The sequence below is a fragment of the Ceratotherium simum genome, unplaced genomic scaffold (genome assembly GCF_057802395.1).
Source record: "Ceratotherium simum simum isolate JZ-2026a unplaced genomic scaffold, ASM5780239v1 HiC_scaffold_43, whole genome shotgun sequence".
Taxonomy (NCBI): Eukaryota; Metazoa; Chordata; class Mammalia; order Perissodactyla; family Rhinocerotidae; genus Ceratotherium; species Ceratotherium simum.
Window position 1 is genome coordinate 4596863 of NW_028261259.1, and position 21867 is coordinate 4618729.

The 21867-nt window shown below is 46.0% G+C and overlaps 1 long non-coding RNA gene across 17 annotated transcripts; it reads right to left on the minus strand.

Annotated features, from left to right (window-relative positions):
- Window positions 1-930: 930 nt before the first annotated feature.
- LOC147911446 (uncharacterized) lies at window positions 931-20856 on the minus strand. Of its 17 annotated transcripts, XR_015550975.1 has the most exons (11): window positions 17341-18466; window positions 16672-16845; window positions 11839-12292; window positions 8790-11154; window positions 8511-8592; window positions 7672-7903; window positions 6115-7199; window positions 5556-5636; window positions 3095-4532; window positions 2614-2730; window positions 931-2532 (listed from the first exon to the last, which is right to left on the minus strand). It is a non-coding gene; the product is annotated as an uncharacterized LOC147911446 (long non-coding RNA). The 17 variants fall into 17 exon arrangements; XR_015550971.1 differs by having other exon boundaries at window positions 5556-7199; XR_015550973.1 differs by having other exon boundaries at window positions 3594-4532; window positions 5556-7199; window positions 17341-18465.
- Window positions 20857-21867: the final 1011 nt, after the last annotated feature.

Consider the following 21867-nt stretch of genomic DNA (forward strand, 5'->3'; position numbering starts at 1 on the left):
TACCGGGAGAGCGTCAGCAGTGACAGTGATAAAACCTTCAGAGCCGCCAGAGGACCCAGCTTCAATCTCGGGAGAAAAATTATATCCACCATGTCCTGCAGCAGACCAGGAGGCAGCTGAGGCCCCAGCGTCCGTGTAGGGAGAACCATCCCCTGCACAGTCTCCTGCAGGAGACCAGGAGGCAGCTGAGGCCCAAGCGTCTGTGCAGGGAGACCCAAACCCTGCACAGGCTTCTGGAGGAGAACAAGAGGCAGCTGAGGCCGCAGCCTCCGTGCAGGGAGAGCCATCCCCTGCACAGGCTCCTGCAGGAGAACAGGACGCAGCTGAGGCCCAAGACTGTGCAGGGAGAGCCAAGCCCTGCACAGGCTCCTGCAGGAGACAGGGAGGCTGCTCAGGCCCCTGCCTTCGTGCTGGGACAGACATGTCCTGCACAGCCTCCTGCAGGACTCCAAGAGGCAGCTGAGGCCTCAGCATCCAAGCAGGGAGAGCCATGCCCTGCACAGGCTCCTGCAGGAGAACGAGAGGCAGTTGAGGCCCCAGCCTCCGTGCAGGGGGAGCCATCCCCTGCACAGGCTCCTGCAGGACACCAGGAGTCAGCTGAGGCCTCAGCTTCTGTGCAGGGAGAGCCATCCCCTACACCGTCTCCTGTAGGATACAGGGAGGCAGCTGAGGCCCCAGGCTCTGTGCAGGGAGAGCCATCCCCTGCACAGGCTCCTGCAGGAAAACAGGAGGCAGCTGAGGCCCCAATCTCCATGCAGGGAGAGCCATCCCCTGCACAGTCTCCTGCAGGAGACCAGGAGGCAGCTGAGGCCCAAGCCTCTGTGCAGGGAGAGCCATCCCCTGCACAGGCTCCTGCAGGAGACAGGGAGGCTGCTGAGGCCCCTGCCTTTGTGCAGGGGGAGCCATCCCCTGAACAGGCTCCTGCAGGAGAAGAGGAGGCAGCTGAGGGCACAGCCTCTGTGCAGGGGGAGCCATGCCCTGCACAGGTTCCTGCAGGAGAACGAGAGGCAGCTGAGGCCCCATACTCCGTGCAGGGAGAGCCATCCCCTGCAGGGGCTCCTGCAGGACACCAGGAGGCAGCTGAGGCATCAGCCTCTGTGCAGGGAGAACCATCCCCTGCACAGGCTCCAGCAGGAGATCAGGAGGCAGCTGAGGGCCCAGCCTCCGTACAGGGAGAGCCATCCCCTGCACAGGCGCCTGCAGGAGACAGGGAGGCAGCTGAGGCCAATCTCTGCGGCCTGGGAGAGCTGGCTCGGGAACCTCCCTCATTAGCACCTCCAGTCCCACCTGTTCCACCTGCTCCCTTACCACAAATTTCCTTCCCTACCATGTTTATTGTATTTGTTTCCTTCCTGGTTCCTTTCATTGCTTTGTTTTTATTGTTTATATCTTGAATATTTAAAATAAATTTAACTTTCATCTTTTAACAATTTATTGTTTTTCATTTTAAATTGTACACCTCATGAGCATCAAGTACATTCACAATGTTGTGCATCCATCACCGTTGTCTGGGTTCAGAATATTTCATTCTCCAAAAGGAAACCCTGTTCTAAAAGCACTCACTCCCCATTTCTCCCTCAGGCCCTGGCAACCCCTAATCTGTTTTCTGTCACGGTTTTTTTTTTTTAATCTGTTCTGGATGTTTCCTATAAGTGAAATCATGCCGTAGGTGGCCATTTGTGTCTGCCCACTCATTTTCACACGGCCTGATAGGTTTTCCTTTTCTGTTTTTATTTGAAATAGAATTTCTCTAATTTGATAGGAAAATCCCAGATGAGTCTAGATTTGATGTATCCAAGAAAGCCCTTTTGGTACATATGTGCATAATCTTGGGGTACAGACTGTTGTTCTAAGTGGGACACCAGAGCCAGAAGCCACACACGAAACGCGTTGCTCTTCGTGCGGCAAAAACAAAAACAAGAAAAGGGTTGAAAGCTGGAAAGACAAACCATAAACCGGAATGTATTCCTCATAACACAAGGCCAGGGAAAGGTTACGCATCCTTGTGGTCTAAAAAAACGCTCGAAAGTCAGAGTTTTAAAAAGAGATAAAGAGCAAACACATTCAACGCCAACGAGAGGTGCTACACAGGGGCAACACGTGTCAGAGATGCGCGAGCTCCCTGAGGAGGAGACGCGCACATGGAGACACTGTGGAGAGGACACTGGGCCCCATCAGACAGGCAGGGTTCCAGTGTGGTGATGACAAGCCCTGGTGACAATGTGAGGAAGCAGAGGCCCCAGTAGACCCCTAGAGACAAGTGTGAAAGGACACTCCTCTCTGGAGACCAGCCTGCAGGACCCATCGCTGTCCCCAGGGGCACGCCTGTGGCGGCGGTGCTGATCCCAGGACTTCATCCCACAGAAATTCCTGCCCAACTTTTCAAAGATGTATTTTCCAGACTATTCATCACAGCACTGGTTGCAATAGCAAGCAATTGGAAGGAACACTACTGTCCATGGCGAGGCGATGGGATCCATCCGTCCCGTCTGTAAGACCACGTATATGTGATATCAGCCGGGAGACACGCATCTATGAAAATGAATCTGTGTGTGAGAGAGAGACAGAGACAGACAGACAGACAGAGAGAGACAGAGCCAGAGAGATACGCACCAAATCGTCCATGGGGTTCAGCTCTGGGGATGGGAATTGCCACTCGCTTCTCTTCTCCTTTAGGGGCCTGCGTGATGTTTCAACTTGATAGAATGTGCCTCTATTCCTCTTATAATTCTAACAAGATTAAAATCACATGGTTAATGTTATCCATTTATCACTCATCTTTGGACTGAAGTACATTATTTAGTTTATCTTTGTAAAGCTTTTTATTACAAAGACAATGAACGTTTATTATAGTAAAAGAATGAATTCTAAGGGAATTAAGAATTAAGTGGAAACTGAGGAGTGCCCTTAATAGGCAGTGTTTACCGTTTCAGTCATTTGCCTTTGTATGCACGTGTGTGTGCACGTGTGTGCATGTGCCCATTCAGCTGTGTGCATCTGTATGCACAGGGGTATGTCTATGTGCAAGTGTGTGTGGGTGTGCACTTGCGGCTATCGTGTGGGAAGGACTGCAGGGAGTGTGCTCTTCTGGAACCTGATTTCCCCAGGGCTGGACCCTGGCCAGTCAATCCTCTTCCTCCTCTGCGTCGGCCTCAGAATTTCCTAAGAGCCTCTGCTGGGCAACACGGATCATTTCTGATTTTTCACTCCCGTCAGCGTGCTGAAAGGAACACCTGCATCCATAAATCTCTACTTCTTTAGGACCGATCACTAGAGGTGGAGATTCTGGCTCATAATGTAAACGTGATGTTAAGTTGTTGGTCACAGTCTCTGACACCCAAGGTCTCCTTCTACCCTGTGATCTTGTTTGGGAACAGGAAGTCCAGAGACCCTGAAGCAGAGACCTGAGGGAGGGAGGGAGAAGGAGGAGCAGCTAGGATGCAGGGGATGAAGGTACCTGGGGTGACCTGCCCAGCTGGAAGGCCCCGCTCCTGTTGCTTCTGTCCCTACCACTCCCCTCACCCCTGGTCCCGCCCCTACCACACCTGACTCCGCTTTGTCCTTGCCCATGCCCCTCCTGCTCCCTAACTCACCTGAGCTGAGCAGCCTGGCCTGCCATCCAGGACAGATGATGATGAGGTTCTGGACACTCCTGCCTGCTCCCTCTCCCTCCAAGCAGAGAGCCCCATCCTCAGTAGGGAAAGCACATCTAGGGCAGTGCAGTGAGTCACAGGGACCTCCTTGAACATGCCCCCTCCAGGGGGAGTTCTCAGTTGCAACAGCAGGACCCACTTGAGCTTGTGTGAGCAGAAGTGACTTTGACAAGACACAGTGGAGGTGTCATAGAAGGTGCCAGAAGGTCAGAGCACGGGGCTGGAGGCTTTGGAGAAGGTCATTGTGCCCAAAGCACACCTCAGGGTCTTCCAAGAGTGATGGCTGCCTCAGGCACTGTGCCAGCCCCGGCCCACATATCCAGCACATTCAGCCACTGCGATGGAGGGGATGAGCGAGAGAGCCCTGGTGACCTCGGAGAGGCACTGCCATTGGAGCCTCGGTTTCCTCACCTGTGAAGTGGGGTGACAGCCGACCTTTCATGGTGGTGTTAGACAAGTTCGCTGAGGCTGCACCTGGAGTGCCCTGCACCTTCTCAAACCTCAACAGCTACTAGCTCTAATGAAGAGGAATCACGGGAGGAGAGATAGGGCTGGGTCCTGGATCCCCACCTGGCTGGCTGACTGCCGTGGGACGAGATGGGGTGGAGAAAGGCATTCCAGAGGAACAGTGGAGTCAGAGCGAGTAGGGCATGCCTGGGGGGAGATCAGAGTGGGCAGAAGTGAAGGGCCCCAGGGGGCTCTCAGTGGGGTGACATCAGCAGGAACAGCTCACGGTGATGAGCACTTACCGGGGCCTCTGTTCTCCTCTTGAGCTATCTCCTTGAATCCTCCCCACAACTCCTTGGGGGAGGAGCAATTATTGTCTTCATTTCACTGATGAGGAAACTGAGGCTCAAAGAGACTTGCCCCCTCTGTGTCCTGCAGAGTGGCAGAGCCGGGATTTGAACCCAGTGCCTCTTAGACCCCATGGGGCCTGCCTGAGAAGGGCTCCCCCATGCTGAGGGAGGGACCTCTTTTCCCTAAAGTTCTGAGAAATTTTGGTCCTGATGCCCAGAGAGACCTCACTCTGCGGGGGGATAGGCTGGTTCTTGGTACTGGGAGAGCCCACAGCGTCCATGGCTGTCATTCCCTGGCCACCATACCCAGCCCCAGGCAGATGGATTGACCCTGTCCCTTTAGTTCAGTGATGGCTGGTGGCCAGATGGGTGCAGGCCCCAGGGAGGCCAGGACCCCTGAGCCCGAGGAGGCGGCAGTGCAGGACAGTGGTTTGGAATGATCCAAAGTCAGAGAAATAGGGGTCCTAGTCCCTGCTCAACCTCTTTCTAGCAGGTGATGCAGGTGAGGCTCTCAGCCTCAGTTTCCCCATCTGTACAATGAGGAAATAACTTGGCCTCCTGATAGGCTGTTGGGAGACTTCCCTGAGGAATGCCTTGAGCATCTCTAGCCTGGTGCCTGGAGCGTGTTAAGAGCCCCCTGCCAGGCTGTCACAGTGGTCCTCCAGGGCGCAGGGTCTGGGAAGTCCCTCCTCAGGTTCCCTTCCTGCTGCCCTGCTCCCGGGAACATTCAGCAATTTTTGAGGGGGATGCTGAAGAAGATCCAGGACCACACTGTGTTGAGGGTGACGGACGCTCAGCGCTGGAAGGACAGCTGGACATGCTCCATGCCACCGCCCAGGGCTTGTGCTGTGACACCCTGTGAGCCCGACACAGATAAAGGCTCCTCTTGTGTGGATCCAGCTTCTGTGGTTTATTCACTTATTGCTTCATTCACCCAGTCATTCCTTCACTCATTCCTTCACTCACTCACTCCTGCACTCATGTACTCATTCATGCATTCGTTCATTGTTTCACTCACTCATTCAGCCAATACGATCTGATCCCTGCCATGGGCTGAGCACTGTAACTTCACCAGTGAGTATGACCCGACGTGGTCCCTGCCCACCTGGAGCTCACATCCACTGTGTGACCTGAAAGAGGGCTGTCCCTCGGGTTAGCAGGGGTGATGAGCACCAGGAATCCACTTCTGAAAGTAGAGGCCGCCCATGCAAAGAGAAGAACGGAGAAAACCCATGGTTGGCACTTCATCGACAAAAAAAATAATTAAAAGTTAAGAAAAATAAACATATCCTATATTTAACAAAATGTGGGTTCTAATCACAAGTGTGCGCTCATTCCTACAACCAATGAGAAGTAATCCAGATTGGACTGGGTATTTGTAACACATTTTTCCGGCCAATAATAGCATTTCAGTAAACCTGTTCCAGGGCCTCACGATTTTCCTAAGGCCTCTGTGATCCTCCAACACTTAAATCTTTCTCCTTGGAAGCCTCTGTCCTGTCACCCTCCTTGTTAATGGCTCTTCCACTGTTCGGGGGCCTACCCTGCACGCCCACACTCGTCAGTGTCTCTCCATGTTTTTTGGACAGGCTGCCCGCATTTCTCCCTCAGCCTCACGAGATCCTGTTTCTTTGGCAAGGTTGGTGTTTTCACTAGGTGATCACCTGGCATCCTTCTTTGCTGCGGTTTGCATCTTCCCACGCTGTGTCTCCTCTGACGACTCCGGGAGGCAGGCCTTTTGTCCCCATCTTACAGGTGAGGAAGCTCAAGTCCTGAAGGCTGGACGACCTGCTCCAAGTCACAGCCAGCATGGAGCCTCGGCAGGGTTTGGGCCGAAAGCAGACAAGAATGTATGGCAAGTGGTTTGTTTGCAGGTGATGGAGGAGGCTCGAGGGAGGCCAAGGGGAAGGGAGCCTGGAGGAGGAGAGCCAGTGCGGGGCCTGACAAGGGAGCACTGAGGTGAGCATCCATCCTAGTCCTGTTGGGAGACGAGATCCCACCCGGACTGGCTCTGTCCCCGTGGGTGGAGGGTTTACCCCGGGTCATGAAGGCTTCTGTGCTACAGGCTGGCACAGGCTTGCAGGAGAGTAAGCTCCCGGTGCAGGAGAGAGCCCTCAGGCAGAGAGTGGATGCAGGTGCTCCAGGGGGACACTGTGGGCCTGCTGGGGACTGGCTCCCAGGGACTGCAGGGACTCAAGTGGGCTGAGGGAACTGAAGGGCAGCAGCAGCAATGTCTGCAGCGGGGGTCTGCACACATGTCCCACACTTATGTCCCCAGAAAGGCTGCTCTGCATGGCATTTCTCCTCCCAGATGCGTAGTTGGCCCAAAGCGCCCCTCCACTCCACACTCCCAATTCCTTTCCACTCGTCTCAGGTTACTAGAAATTCAGAATATTTTAGTTGGTGTTGGAGCCCAGAGACATTTGTTTGTCCTGCCCATGTTCTAACATTGCTGGCTTTTTAAAGACCTCAGGGCTTTGACTCCAAAACAGCAAGATGCTGAGGATCCCAGACAGCTTTCTGGAAGCAAGACTTTATGCTTTGCAATACTGCCATCCCACCAGCTCTTCTCAAAATCCCTCCAGGACACAGACTCACAATCTTGTGTCCTCAGATTGCTGAAAGGATGCGCCTTCAGAAAGTGATCGGGGTGGGGCGGCAGGACACACCGAATGGTTGAGTGAGGAATTCAGCCAATCCTCTTCCCGAAAGCCATGATCACACCGGACGCGCTGTCAGAAAACAACCTCTGGGAAGAGACCAAAGACATACAACCAACTGAGGAGCATTTGAAGCTAAGGAAAGAACAGTGAGAGTCGTGGTGTTTTTGCCCAGGGCAGGTCCCGTCTCCACCCCCTCAGTGTGACAGCCCTGTGAGCGGCGCAATCCTGAAGGGGGGTGGCTTCACTGTCAGAGGTTGCCCACTTGATGTCACCATGGGTGGGCAAAGCCCGGCCCCTAAGCATTTCTGGAAACAGTAGCCATCTCAGTGGCAAGCTGACGTGGAAGGTCAACTTTGCAGCCGCCTGAGGTTGGATCTAGAACAGAGCAGCGAATCAGCCAGGAAGGTGAGACGGACAACCACACAATGAGACAGACACAGCGGCCTTGATGGGCTGCAATAACACCAGGGGGTCTGAAAGGTTGTGTGCTTGTGCAGGCCTGTGCCCAATCAGGTGAGACCAGGAAGATGGGCATTGTGGGGATGCTTAGAGACCTACCACCAGCCTAGGCCCTGCCCCCAGGTGTTGCTGCCTCCCAGGAAGTCCAAGTTGACTGAGGGGACAATGCCCAGCCCTGTTGAAGGTCCCTGTCCACTCTGGGGCTCCCATGGAGAGAGGCCTTCCCACCTGCAAACTTCTCCCCAGGTCTTCTTCAGAGGCTGAAACGAGGTGCTCTCAGAGCAGAGAAGATGGTGAGCAGTGAGGAGAGGCTCGTGAGGAGTCGGCCCTCCTGGGGAAGGAAGCAAATGAGCTGGGAGGGTGGAGTGGTCCCTGCTTGTTCTGGCCTCAGCCCCTTCAGTGTACATCTCCCTCCTGGAGGAGACAGGAGCCCAGGGAACCCGGGAGAGCACACCCGGGCCACGATGAGCAACACTCCCAAGGAGGAGGATCTGAGCTCAACGCAGGATCAGCCCAGGTAGGAAGGGAGCCTTTCGCAACCAGGACACTCGAGTCAAGGTCAGCGTGCCCCTGCAGGGATGATCTCCCTGCCTGTTCTACACGTCCCTGTGGACCACTGACTGCTTAGGGACTGGCTTCTGACCAGCAGACCCAGCACAAGTGACAGGACGACCCTTCCCAGATTCCATCACCGAGGCTGTCATTCTCTCTCACTCGCTCTCTTGTGTTCCCTCTTCCCTCTCCCCTTGTTCCCCTCTCTCAGTCTGTCTAACCCCTGGACCTGGGGACATACATGGACGTCCTGAGCTCCCCTATGCAGAGGCCCACGCAGAAGAAAACCAAGGGAGTGCCCTGGCCAACAGACAGAAAGGAGCTGGGCTCTCAGTGAAGCTGATCCTGATCGAGCCCACAGGAGCAAGCTTGACAGCACATCTCACCCTGGTCCAGCCTCCGTGGAGGCCACAGCCCCAACCTGGAAGTCGTCATGAGCAGAGGCTCCAGCTCAGTTGTGCAGGATTCCTGGTCCACAGAGATGGAGAGAGAGCGAATATTTGCAGTTTAAAGATGCAGGGTGGGGATCAGTGTTGTCAGAGAGGAGGAGACACCTCACACCATCTCCCAGTTCCTGGGTCTGGCCTGCCCTTCTCCCTCCTCTCCCCTCCAGGCTCTCTGCAGCCACAGTGCCCACATCTCTAACCTCCTCTGGCCAAACTCACTTCTGCCTGGGTGTCTCCACACCAGCAGTGCCTTCTCCCTGGCACGCTGATCACAGGTGAGTGCAGCGCTGGGTCCTCATGTCATCCTGGTCACAGCAAGTGTCACCTCAGTCAGGCCTTTCAGACCCTCCTACCCAGTGTGACCCCAGCCCTCCCTGCAGGACTCTCTTTATTTTCATTCCAGTTCATGCTCTTCTCTTTCACGTGTCTCTGATTTTGTGCTTTTGTCCATCTGCCTCCAGACTGAGCTCCTGGTGTGCAGGGACCACTGGGTAGATTTCAGCACCACCCTTGGGCCCACCAGGGCTCCCGGCCCAGGGTGAGGGCTTGGCACATAGCTGCTGAATGAACAAATAGGGGAATCTTGGATCCCTCCTTCCTGCTTTTGCTCCACTCAGTCGGTGAAGAGGAACACTACTAATAGGAAGTGCAAGTGGGTCCTGAGGCAGGCGGAGGGTCAGCCTGACTTCTGCATGACTCCTCCTTTCTCCAATTGCTCCAGCAAATCTCAGTGGGCACCACTGACACAGGAGGCTGCCACCTGATGGCCAGCACAGGAACTGCAGCCTCAGGCAGGGACAGCACAGCACCAGGCAGGCATGTATTTCTTGTGGAGAAAGGCCTATCCAAATGCATTGCCCATTTTTCATTGTGCTATTTGTATTTAATTGTTGAGAGGGGAGAATGTATTATATATTCTCAATAGTAGACCCTTGTCAGATATGTAAAGATCTGTAAACATATTCTCCCCTTCTTTGAGTCGTCTTTTCACTTTCTTGATCGTGTCTTTCAACGCACTCAAGTTTTAATTTGATGAAGTTGAATTGATCTGTTTTCCCTTTGGTTGCTTTTGTGTTGGGTGCCATAATTACAAAAACATTGCCTAATCCAGGGCCATGTTTTCTTCCAAGAGTTTTATAGTTTTAGGTCTTACATTTACATCTTTGATGGTAAGAATATGTAACATTTTTGTATATGGTGTGAGGTAGGGGTTCACCTTTATTCTTTCACATGTGGATATCCACCTGTCCTAGCACTACTTGTTGAAAAGATTATTCCCTCCTCATTGTCTTGACATCTCAAATAATTCTAGAATCTGTGGTTGTTGCAAGTGGTGTGACTCACAGTTCCTCAGAATTTTTCTTTACATGAAGGTTGCTTTTCTCTGGCCTTGTGGACTTTCACCCACTGCATTTGTAGACTGATCATTAGCGAAATAATCATATCATGTATTTTGACTAGTTTTTTCTTTGCTTGCGGTGGGTATGTAAGTCCACACCCTGTTACTCCCTGATGGCTGGGTGGACCACATTGCACCATTGTTCTGGCCTGGATTATCACTGTATCCTTCTAACTGGTTTCTCTGCCTCTATATTTGACCTGCAATCTATCCCCAATGTACCAATTGGAGTGACCCTTTAAAACCAGATGTCACACCCTGACATTGTGAAATCTCTCCAGGGGCTCTCCATTTCTCTCAGGGGGAAAGTTCAAGTCCTTATGATGGACCTCAAGCACCATACAGTTGGTCCCACACTCTCTCTGACATCATCTTTGGCCAGTCATCCCCTGTACCTCTGCCCTCCATTATGCTCCTGGTACATGCCAGGCACTCTCCCACCTGTAGACTTGCACTCTATGTTCCTTCCACTTGGAATCCTCTTCCACATGATGATTTCATGCCTCATCTTCTTCACTATCTTTAATTCTGTGTTCAAATGTCATCTTGGTGAGGCTGTATTGACCATGTCATTTAAAATATAAACTATCCTCTTGTCCTGACACTCCCTATCCAACTTGTTCCCCTTTCATTTTTCCCCTTAGCACTAACACCCTATAAAATAATATATAATGATAAGAATCAGGGTTCAATCAGGACACGGAAACCAACCAATAGATTGAGCAGGGACAGTTTCTATAATGAACAATTAACCATAAATATTTAAAGGGAACTATAGAGAATAGCCCAGAATTACAATAGAGTAGTTAAGAAGGAAACAAATTTGGGAGAGGACCCCCTCACCAAGGCTGACTTCAGGCCTTGTTGGAGAAGGAATGATTGCAGCACAGGGATGGTGGAGAAGATTGTCATGTTTCCCAAGGCCAGTACCAGTCCCTTGTCAGGGCAGAGCTCAGCAGGTAGGGAACAGCAGGCTGAGACTGGCAAACAGGAAAGCCCTGTTCCCTCCCATGGGCAGGTAGGATGAGGCTGGGATGCCTATTGGATTCACTGGGATTCCACTTGCAGGGGTGCCACTCATTCTCCTTATTAAGCCATCCAAGGGGATCCACTGAATCCACTGTGGATCACCCACTGTGGGTGAGTCCCTGTAGACACCCCTGAATTGTGCCACTGCTGGTTGTACTGCAGGAAAAGAAAAAGGAAAGAATGGAAGCACCCTGGAATTAGGAAGGAAGGGCCTTTGTCCCAAACCTTCTCTGACAAAGCTTAACCTCTGCCAGGTGCAAAAGAGAAATGTCTACTGGGTGCAGCTCCATTATTGCAGAACAGACAATAGAGGGCAACACTCTGATGTTGTTACACAGGGGCAATCCAATGATAACTGGCACCATAATTCCCTTATTATTTTGTTTATGTATTCCATGCTTTTACTTCCAACTTGCCTCTATTGCTTTATTTGAAGTAAGATTTTGAAGACAGCATATGGTTGTATCAAGGTTTCTAAAAAAAGGTATTTTGACCCCCCAAAATGCCATTATTAGATCAAAACAACAGAAGAATTAAAAGTACAAAGTAGCTATACTATCAGTATATGCCTTAAGTAAATAGTTTACTGTCAAATTCCTCTTATATAAGAAAGCACCATGCAGTTACATTTTAATGATGTTAGCCTCAATAATCTAGTATAATAATAAACTCCTTTGTAATGAGTAACTATATAAAATGAAGTTACAATAATTTACAATTTACGTCTGTGACATGACTCAACTACTCTCTACAAGCACCACTGAAATCTTGATTGATGCTTGGCTACCTTGTTCTACTAGAACTAACGGGAATATTTCACTGCCAACAAATTCTGTTTACCTGCTGTGTAGTTTATAAGGGTTGAATTCTTCTCTACTTGAAAATCACCATTTTCATCTCTCCATATGGATACCTGTTTATTGGCAGATAGCTTTGCAGCCAGTATAGTTTTTTCAGGAGAGTCTTATATAAGAAGTCATAAAAAATGAGTATAAATAACTTACACTTAGGCAATTTTTCTTTTTCTTTTTTTTTCCCTGCTTGGCAAGATTTTCCCTGAGCTAACATCTGTTGCCAATCTGCCTCTCTTCTTTCTCCCTTTCCAAAGCCCCAGTACATAGTTCTATATTTTACGTGTAAGTCCTTCTAATTCTTCTACATGAGCCACCGACACAGCATAGTCAATGAGAGATGAGTGGTGTGGCTCGCACCTGGGAATTGAACCTGGGACGCCGAAGCGGAGCGTGCCAAACTTTAACCGCTATGCCATCAGGGGTTCCTCCAGGAAATTTTTCTAGAAAAAAATTGGAATCAAGATGTATTATTTATTTCTAAAAATTTCATAACATACTTTAAAACATGAAATGCTCAACATGTTTAAAAACACTTTACCACTCAGTTTACCTTAACAAAGATATAGCAAACATTTTGAGAAATATACTTTCAACAGGAACGTCCAATTGTAGCTTTATGCTTTTGTAGACTACTCCCAATAACGTGGCTTCAAAAATATAACTGTAAGATTCTCTTAAGAAAATGTATTTCATTTCTATAAAAATCGTTCTTTACAGCGTCTCAATGTTTGTTTCCTACTGAGCTTCTCAATGTTCTTTAGGCTTAACAATATAGTAGAATCAAGCTCCTACAATCTAGCTTTTAATCCCACAACCCGGAAAGCTCTATCTCAAGGTCATCAATGACCTCTTAAATCACCGAATAATATTATTCCCATTTTATAAGTGCGAATACTAGGTTTTAAAGAAGTCTAGTTCATGCCCAATATTGTTTAGCTAGTAAGAAGCAGAGCCTAGATATGACTGACTCCTGCTGTCTGATTCTAAAATCCATAAGCATAACCTCTAGGTATACAGCCAAACATAACACTCTGTATTCTTGCAACAGAATAAATGCATTTGCTTTTACCTGAATGTCTTTAACACGGTTCTTAACTATTCCAATACAGTGGTTTCTCCCTTTTTGTAAATGAGAGTCTTCTTCAAAGTACCTTCCTTCCTCTCTGCCCTTCTCTATACATTCCCTCCACTCCCAGTGCTTGAATTCATTTAACAAGCATTTATTTTATTGAGTCCATACAATTCCAGACCCCATGGGAAAACAATGAAAAAACACCAGTCCCTGGCCTTGAAGGATTTACAGACTACTAGGGGAGAAAGCCCTATAAGCAAGGGCTTTCTATTTTCAAAAAAAAAAAATAAGTTTTAGTCTGCACAAACACAGAAGGCATTCTATGCCACACAGCACGGTTTTCAAGCCTTTTCTGAGGAGGACTACAGTTTTTTAAGAAATAGCGTTTAAAATTTCCAAAAGAGCACGCAAGACCTAGAACTTCCCTGATCCACTGTCCCCTTCCCACTACAAGCCATGTTTTTTCTAAGACTCTTAAGAACATCGTTTGAAAAACACTATATTCTAACATCTTAATAGTTTTGCCTTTCATGCCTAGGTCTTTAATCTACCTGGAATGGATTTTTGTGTACGGAGTAAAGTAGGGTTCCAATTTGAATTTTTTCCATACTAATATCTAATAGTCCCAGGACAACTTATAGAAACTCCCCTCCTTTGCCCTCTGCTCTGTAAGAGCACTTCTATTAAAATAAATCAAGTTTCTGGATACACGTGGAACTGGATTTGGGATCTCTACTGTTTTCCACTAGTCTAACACTGTGCTAATACCAAAGTGCTTTAGTTACTATAGCTTTATATATAATAAATCAGGATATCTCATAGATCAAGTCTTCTCACCTTGACCTGCTGCTTAAAAAATATCTTGGCTATTCTTAGTCCTTTGTATTTCCATATGTATTTTAGAAAACACACGTAATTTTGAGCTCTGTAATTTCCTGGCAAACTGGTAAAATACCCACAAACAAATCTAGATCAGTGGTTCTCGACCAGGGCAATTTTAACACCCTCACCTCCCACCCCAGGGACATTCAGCAACGTCTGGAAACATTTTTGGTTGTCACAAAGTAGAGGGTCGGTACTACTGGCCTCTAGTGGGTTGAGGCCTGGGAGATGCTGCTAAGCATCCCACAGTGCACAGGACAGCTGCCACAACAAAGAATTATCCCATTCAAATTTTAATAGTGCCACTTTTGAGAAACCCTGTCCCAAATAAATCAAAGGGCAAATTTTCATGGGCCCATTAAAGGCCAGGGAACGTCTACCAAAAACAATAATTTAATTTTAGAAAAACTGAACTGCCATGTGCCAAATGAGATTTACACCAATTCATTAAAAAAAAAATCATATTATTTGCATAGACCAAAAGGCTTATCTTCCTGTTCTCTATAGCAGGGACATTTGCAGGAAGCTTATTTTAAGTTAAGCTTTAAAGTCTTTAAAATACAAAAGTACAAGTATAAGTATAAAGTTAAGTCTTTAAAATACAAAGTTATAAAGAAACAAGACATAGCCAGAAGATATTAAAAAAAAAAAACTCATAGAAATCAGTAAGAAACAACCCAATAGATATATGGGCAATCTGTATAGACAATTCACTAAAAGGAATATTCAAATGACCAATAAACATATATAAAGATTCTCAACCTCATTAGTCACCAGAGAAATACCAATTCAAACTCACGAGAACACCATCCATGCACCAGAATGGCTAAAATTTTAGAAGACTGGACATATCAAGTGTTAACAAGAATGCTGAAGAACATAATTCCCATATACTACTGGATGTCGTGAAGGGGTTGCATAAACTGGTTCAACCACTTTGGAAAATGTTGGCAGTCTCTACTATAGCTGAACATATCCATACACTATGACCAGCAATGCCATTCCTAGGGATATATCCAACAGAAAATACTTACCTATTTGCAAAAGAATGAACAAGAATGTTCATAAAAGCATTAAAAGCCCAAAGGAGAAACCATCCAAATGTCTAATAACTGCAGAACGGATTAATAAACTGTGATGTGTTCATAGAAGTAAATAATATACCACAACAAGAACTACTACTATATGCAACAACACAAATGAATCCCCAAAATACAATGTTAAGCAAAAGTACGCAGACTCAAGAGTACAGATATCACTCCATTTCTATAAAGAGGCAAAACTCATCAATGGTGACAGAAGGGAGGGGAACAAATACCTGTGCAGAGAAAGGATAGTGACTAGAAAGGAGCATGAGAAGGGGCTGTAGGGTGTTGGGAATATCCTATTTTTATCTAGGTGGTAGATACACGAGTGTGTTTACTTTGTGAAAATTCATCAAGCTATACACTTAGGATTTGTATGCTTTTCTGTATTTAGCTTATATCTTATTAAAGAATTTGCATAAAATTATAAAGAATACAACCCTGATTTACCGCATCTGATGCTTCAAGAGACTATTCTAAACAGCCCTAACTCACAATGATGTTAAAATGAAAGTTTTGTATATATTGACAACTGACTTTTTACCAAGGCACAAAGGCAATGCAGTGGATAAAGCATAGCCGTTTCAATAAATGGTGCTGAACAATGAGATATCCATAGGCAAAATAAATGAACTTGGATCCACACCAAACACAGTGAGATGACACAAAATAACAGGGAAACCAAATCTGATCTAACGGAAAGGTCAGTATGGCTCCCTCAAGGAAGCGACATTTAAGCAACACCTAATGGAAGAGGAGGATAACAAGTTGAAGATGTAACTTTCCTCAGAAGAGACACTAACACAAGCAAAGGCTCTGAGGCAGAAGAAAGCATGACCCTTTGAAGGAATGGAAAGAAAGTCAAAAGGGCTAAGGGTCAAAACAGTGTAGACAACACTATTGGTCACCTCTCCAGTACTAGTCCATCTCCTCTTCCTCACTCCTAACAGAATCACACATAGTCATGTGCTTTAGAGGAAAATGACTCCATTCTTGATTTTAGGAAGTGGATACTGTTGCGACTTAAGTCAGTCATGGCCACCTCTTTTCTCCCTGCCAGTGATTAGTTAAAGAATGGCATGAGTGAAAGCAGGAAAAGAAGTTATTTCATGCTCTAAACAAGAGATGGTAGTTTGGACCAGGGAGTTGTCAATGGAGATAGAGATTTGCACGGAGAAATAAGGTAGAGCAACGTGTACAGGATGTCTCCTAGGTTTCTGGCTTAGGCAAATAACGATCAATCTTTTCCATATAGTCAAAGCCAGAGAAATATTTTTTAAAAATGAATAGTCTTATGTTATTCTTAATATATTTCTCTTAAATAAACCTAATTAGAACTAGTCAAGGATCATACCTAAAACATATCTCATCCTCATGCAGGATACTGCCTTCAGAAGTTCATGCAGAATTATCAAGAATGAATGAGGCTAACTAGATTTTGTCTTACAATACAAATCAATGTTTTCTAAAATTCTAACCTATAATTAACAATCCTGCCTACAAATAACATCAATTTCTGAATATCATTTATTTTGTCTTGCCTGCTTCAAAAAATGATTTAAGCTAGCAAAATGTCCAAATCAATTAAAAGCCAAGCCAAGAATAAAGTAGTCCAAGGATTTCTGACCACTCTTGTGTTATCTAAAAATAATTCCAGAGAAATTAGATGGAGGTACCTAATCAATTATGCTCATCAAATTTATCAAATTAGGTCTCATAACAACAGTAATGAAGGTTCCTATTACACATACCAACAGACCCAGGCAAAAATATAACCTACCATGACAAGTTGATGAAGTGCCATTTCTTTCAGAAGGTGGTGTACTTGGACTGTTGAAATGACGTGAAGTTCCTCGGTCCTCGCCATCCTTTGTAAAATTCTTTGAATGGCACGTCCAACGACGTGACAATGGTACTTTAGCTTTTTTGCTTAAGCTTTCATCCGCTGGCTTCCCTAAAAGTGAAAGAACCTCTATTTATAATATTTCTAATTCAAAAAACATTAATCATCCTCTGCAGCTACAGTGAGCAACCACTCGAATTTGCCCAGGATTGGGAGGTTTCCCAGGCTGTAAGATTTTCAGTGCTAAACCTGGGAAAGTACCTGGCAAATCTGGACAAGTTGGTCACCCCATCTGTAACATCAAATTAGGACAGGAGAGAAACACTCATGATGTCAGAGACATTTATAGAGAAATTATCATCAATTTGCCTAATTTACAAAAAGATAATAGTCAAAAATTAATAATGTAATAAAGGCACAACCACTTGAGTATTCGTTTATATTGAGACTTATTAAAATATCAAGCAGGGAGGATTAAAAGAAAGACCAAAAGTATATTCTTAGTTACTGCTATTTCTTTAAATGAATCATTCTGGATAAAAAGTACTTTATTATATTTTTTTCAAGTCCCAATAATCAAGCTGAATATATCAACCAAATACTCACCACGAAGAAGAGACTGTTGCCACGCTAAAGCAGCACAAAGTAAGACTAAGCTTTTCCCACTTTCTGTAGGGCTCTCCAACAAACAATGCTGCTTACTTTTTAATCCTCGGACAATCTATTGACACAAAAACAATAAAAAAAATCAGTAAACAATTTACTTCATTAGGGTCTGTCTCCATCACAAGTACAAACACAACAAGAAGTAAGGTTGTACTTGAGGGAACATAGCAATAGCAGAAGGGAGAATTAGTATTTAGTTCAATCTAGACCTTATGCCTTTATCTTTCTCCCTAAAATTATGTTGGACTTAAAAGCATATAGGCATAAAAGAAATGAACAAAGCAATTTGTGCCTTAATGATGCAAGCACCGTCATTTCTGTAAAACTAGAGTACACTAATATCTTGGATGAAAACTTAATCGAGGATTCTGCTAGGGGGAGTGTAAATCGCTACAACCACTTTGGACAGAAATTAACAATTTCTAGCAAAGTTGAAGATACCCAACATCGGGAAGTCCAGTCCTATGTATATATCCAAAAGCTTTCCCACAGGAACATAAGGAAACACGCATAAGAAAGTTCATAGCAGCATTGTTTAGAATTGCAAAAGAATGTAAACAACTTAAATGTCTGTCAAAAGGAAAATGGATAAAAAAATTCTGGTATATTCATACAATGGAATACTACACAGCAATTAAAATAGATTAACAATCAATAAGGCTACTTCTTAAAAATAATGTTAAGCAACTAAAAACACTTCTGAGCAAATATAGGTACAGTATCATATCATTGTACAAAGTTTAAAAACAGGTAAAGTAATGCTCTATATTGTTTACGGATACATACATATGTAACAAAAGTATAACAACACGTCTAGGAAAGAAAAACAATAAATTCAGCATACTAGTAATGTTACTTGCAAACAAGGTATAAAGTAAATATGGCAAAATATTAAGATTGAACAACTCTGGAAAGTTGGCTTACTCATTGGTCTATTAATTTTCTATATGATTGAATCATCTCAAAAAATATGGTGAGAAATATAGTATTCTGTGTAAAAGACAGTAAATACTTTGTAGAAGATAGTAATTCCATACAGTAAATAGAAGTGCCAAATGAGCTGAGAATAGTTTTCAGACTATTCTCCTTTGACTCCTAACCATATACAGTTCATAGCGATCAGGATTATTTTTCGAAAGGTTACATGTTCTTCCATGAACCCAGCAAATATTTTCAATCTATTTACTATCTGAGAAAATGAATGTAGTCACAGATTCAGTATACGTTATGAATTATCAGCATCTTTATCTTAATGAATACTTAACTGCTGAAAAATACTTGCAGAATTCATTATAGCAAGCTATGATGGACAAGCTTTACAAGGAAAGTTCATCTTCACCCCACCAACTGTACATTCAGACCATATTGAAGAGTCATGCTTTCCTGTTTACTTAGATTCCTAACTGCAGCAGAAACGAAAATCAAGACTGAAACAATGCCATTCAAAGAAAACCAGATACCCAACTAGACTAGGACAGAAGTCTAGAAATAAAAAGGGGATTCCTAAATGTATAAACAAAACAAATGCAAGTAAAAGAATTTCCTAGTCTTAACCATCACAGTGGTTGAGAACATGTCTCGGAATCTGACAAATCCGGATTTGTATCCCTACTCTGCCAAAGCTGTGAACCAGGAGGTAGAAGTACGAGTTCTAGATCAGGTTCCCACAACTCAGATGTGTTTCCTTGATCATGTCTTCACTTCTCTAGACTAAGATCCTCATCTGTAATAATCCCTAATTGAAAAACTGTTGTAAGGGAGAAAATGCCTTGGCACACAGTAGGTGCTTGATAATTCTGATTTAAAAGTCAGAAGGGTATAATGAAAAGAAGATGGGCTTTGGAGTAAAGCAAGCTTAAGTGTGAGTCCCACTGTGTGAATCACTGAACCTCAGTCTGTTTCTTCATCTGTGCAATGGAGATAAGATTATCTACCTGATAGAGTTTTGATGAAAATTAGCCAGGCATTGAGTTAAGAATTAAGTAAGGTAATGGATAGAACTTGCCTAAACTCCAGTATTTGACACAGAGGAGGTGATCTACTTTAATCCCCACCTCTTCTAAACCACCTATGCTTAATCTAGGATCCAGAGACGGAAGTCAGAGACTGTGCTCTCTTGCTATTGCGTGCAGAAGTCTTGGTACATGACTGGGTTTCTCTGAAGAGAAAGTCCGTGGATTTCTCATTCCCAGAACTATATCCTAATAAAATAACTGAAAACAGAGGGGAGACTGATATGCACTGTTATCAACTGAGGACTTCCTTGCAATAGTGAAAAAAAACGGCAAATTTGACCTGGGGATGGAGGGATGGTTAGAAGAGTAATTCAACAGCTTATGAAGCCAATTATACCCTGACCCCTAGCCTATGTGTTCCAAAACAAGCTAAGAACCACTATTCTGAGGTATTTCCCAGTTCTAATATTCTGTGATTCTATCTGTGCAACTCTTGAGTAGAGATTTGGTGGACTCTAACCCCTTCACCCCAGCCAATAACGCAAGCCGGCTAGTTCCTCAGATACAGCCTAGAAATCCATCCCACCCACAGTCGCCGCAATCCCCCAGGGGATAAAGCACGAGCCCCGATCCGCCTCCCGCCGTCGTCCCCGCCGCCACGAGTCAGCGGGGGGTCGAGGGGGCCCGGGGCCTCTCCCCGGGGGTTGGGACAGGCTCCCTCCGGCCTCCGCACGTTCAGAACCCGGAGGCCCAGGGACGAGGTCACCCGGACGGCCCGCATGCGGCCAGGCGAGAGCAGAAGGCTCTCTTCGGGCAGGTTGCACACCCCCCCAGGAGAGACAGGCTGGCCTGTTCTGAGGAAAACCGAGGCAGCGCTGCCTGGGCTCCGAGTCCCGGGAGAAAAGGAAATGGTATCTGCGAGCACACACTGCGGAGCCTGGCAGAGAGGAGAGGCCCCAAACCTCTCGCCTCCTCACCGGGCTGCCACTCCCTGGCCGAACGCGGACTCCGGCGCCTCACCCGCTCCCTCCTCAGCTCTCTCCAGGCTGCGCGCCCGCGCTCTCCCGGACGAATTCCCGCCTCCCGCCCCCTCGACTCCCAGCACCCAATCACCCGCCAGAGCAGAAACCAAGCAACCAATCCCGGCGTGAGGTTAGGGGGCGAGAACCCTGGCCCCCGAGGGAGGCCTCTGCAATAAAAACCAACGCAAAGTATTTCATGACCCGGAGGCGAACGCTTGAAGAGCGAAGGACGGGAGCACAGCGCAGGGTTTAAAGGAAAAGTCTCCGTTTTGAGATTTTGAAACTGGCGACTTAACCCGTGCATCCGTTTCCTTGGAAACTCGCAGTCTCATTCTTCAGGTCTGTAGACCAAGCGAAAGGAAAGCCTTGCCGGGTTCTTCCCAGAGCCCCCGTCAGTGCCGCTCAGCTCACGTTTCCGAACTTCACTGTGGCCCGGGTGTCGCACAGACGGAGGCGGGAACTGCCAAACGCCTGAGCCCGGCCAGGCGAGAAGGCTGGTTGATGAGTGGCCGCAGAACCTCAGGATGTTCCAGGCTTCCCTGGATAGCGAGTTCAACCAGAGCAACGCCCTAGAGCTCTCCCGCCCCAGTCACTTCTGCTCCATCAAGGCTCATCCACCTTCTGTCCCTCCTAAAACCCGGTTGTTATTCTTTGCCACGAAGTACACTTCAGTTTCCTCAAAGGTAGGGAGTTAATCGTGATCTCTCCAAATTGTGATTTTGTCAATTTCTGAATAGCCTAAGCTTGGCTCCGATACTAGTGTCTCAAAAAAGTAAAACGTGAGACAGTTTCTCAAGTTTGAGCACCTAGTTTGGGGAGAGGTTTGCTGCAGGGGGAGCAGCAGAAGGAGAGTGGATTTGTTTGCTTCCCTTTCAGTTTTACTGCATCTTCCCCAATTGCAAAATGTACAGTGCTAAAAATAAATTCTACCTTTTAATTTAGTAATCTCAGGCTCAAAAATTTATCCTAAAAGAGTAATCCAAAAGAAAGAAAAAGTAAAAATACCTAAATTGATAACATTGCCTATTGTAATCCTGAAAAAAGTCATCAACCTCCCGATCTAGTAATAGCACCATATACGGTTATGATACATCAGTTTGATCATTAGGAAGCCAATAAAATAATTATCAAAAGTAAACAACTTGCAAAAAAAAATTTCATATAAAGTTAAATGAAAGCAGACTCCCTACAGGGTATTATGAATTCTATTATGTGAAAATATATATGCATAAGCAAAGATGGAGGGAAAGTATAAAAAATGTAACTTACTGTTAAAACAGTGGAATGAAGGATAATTTATCAATACTTAAAAATATCTTCAAATTTTTATTCTGCTTTTACAATTTTTAAATATCAAATCGTTTAAGTAACTGCTCCAGGGAAACTACTACGATTTTCGATTTTCCTCCGCTCAATTCCTAAGGCTCTCAACCGACTCTAGCCTTGTATGGCCATTTGACGTGTGTGGCGTTAACAGAAATGGATACACG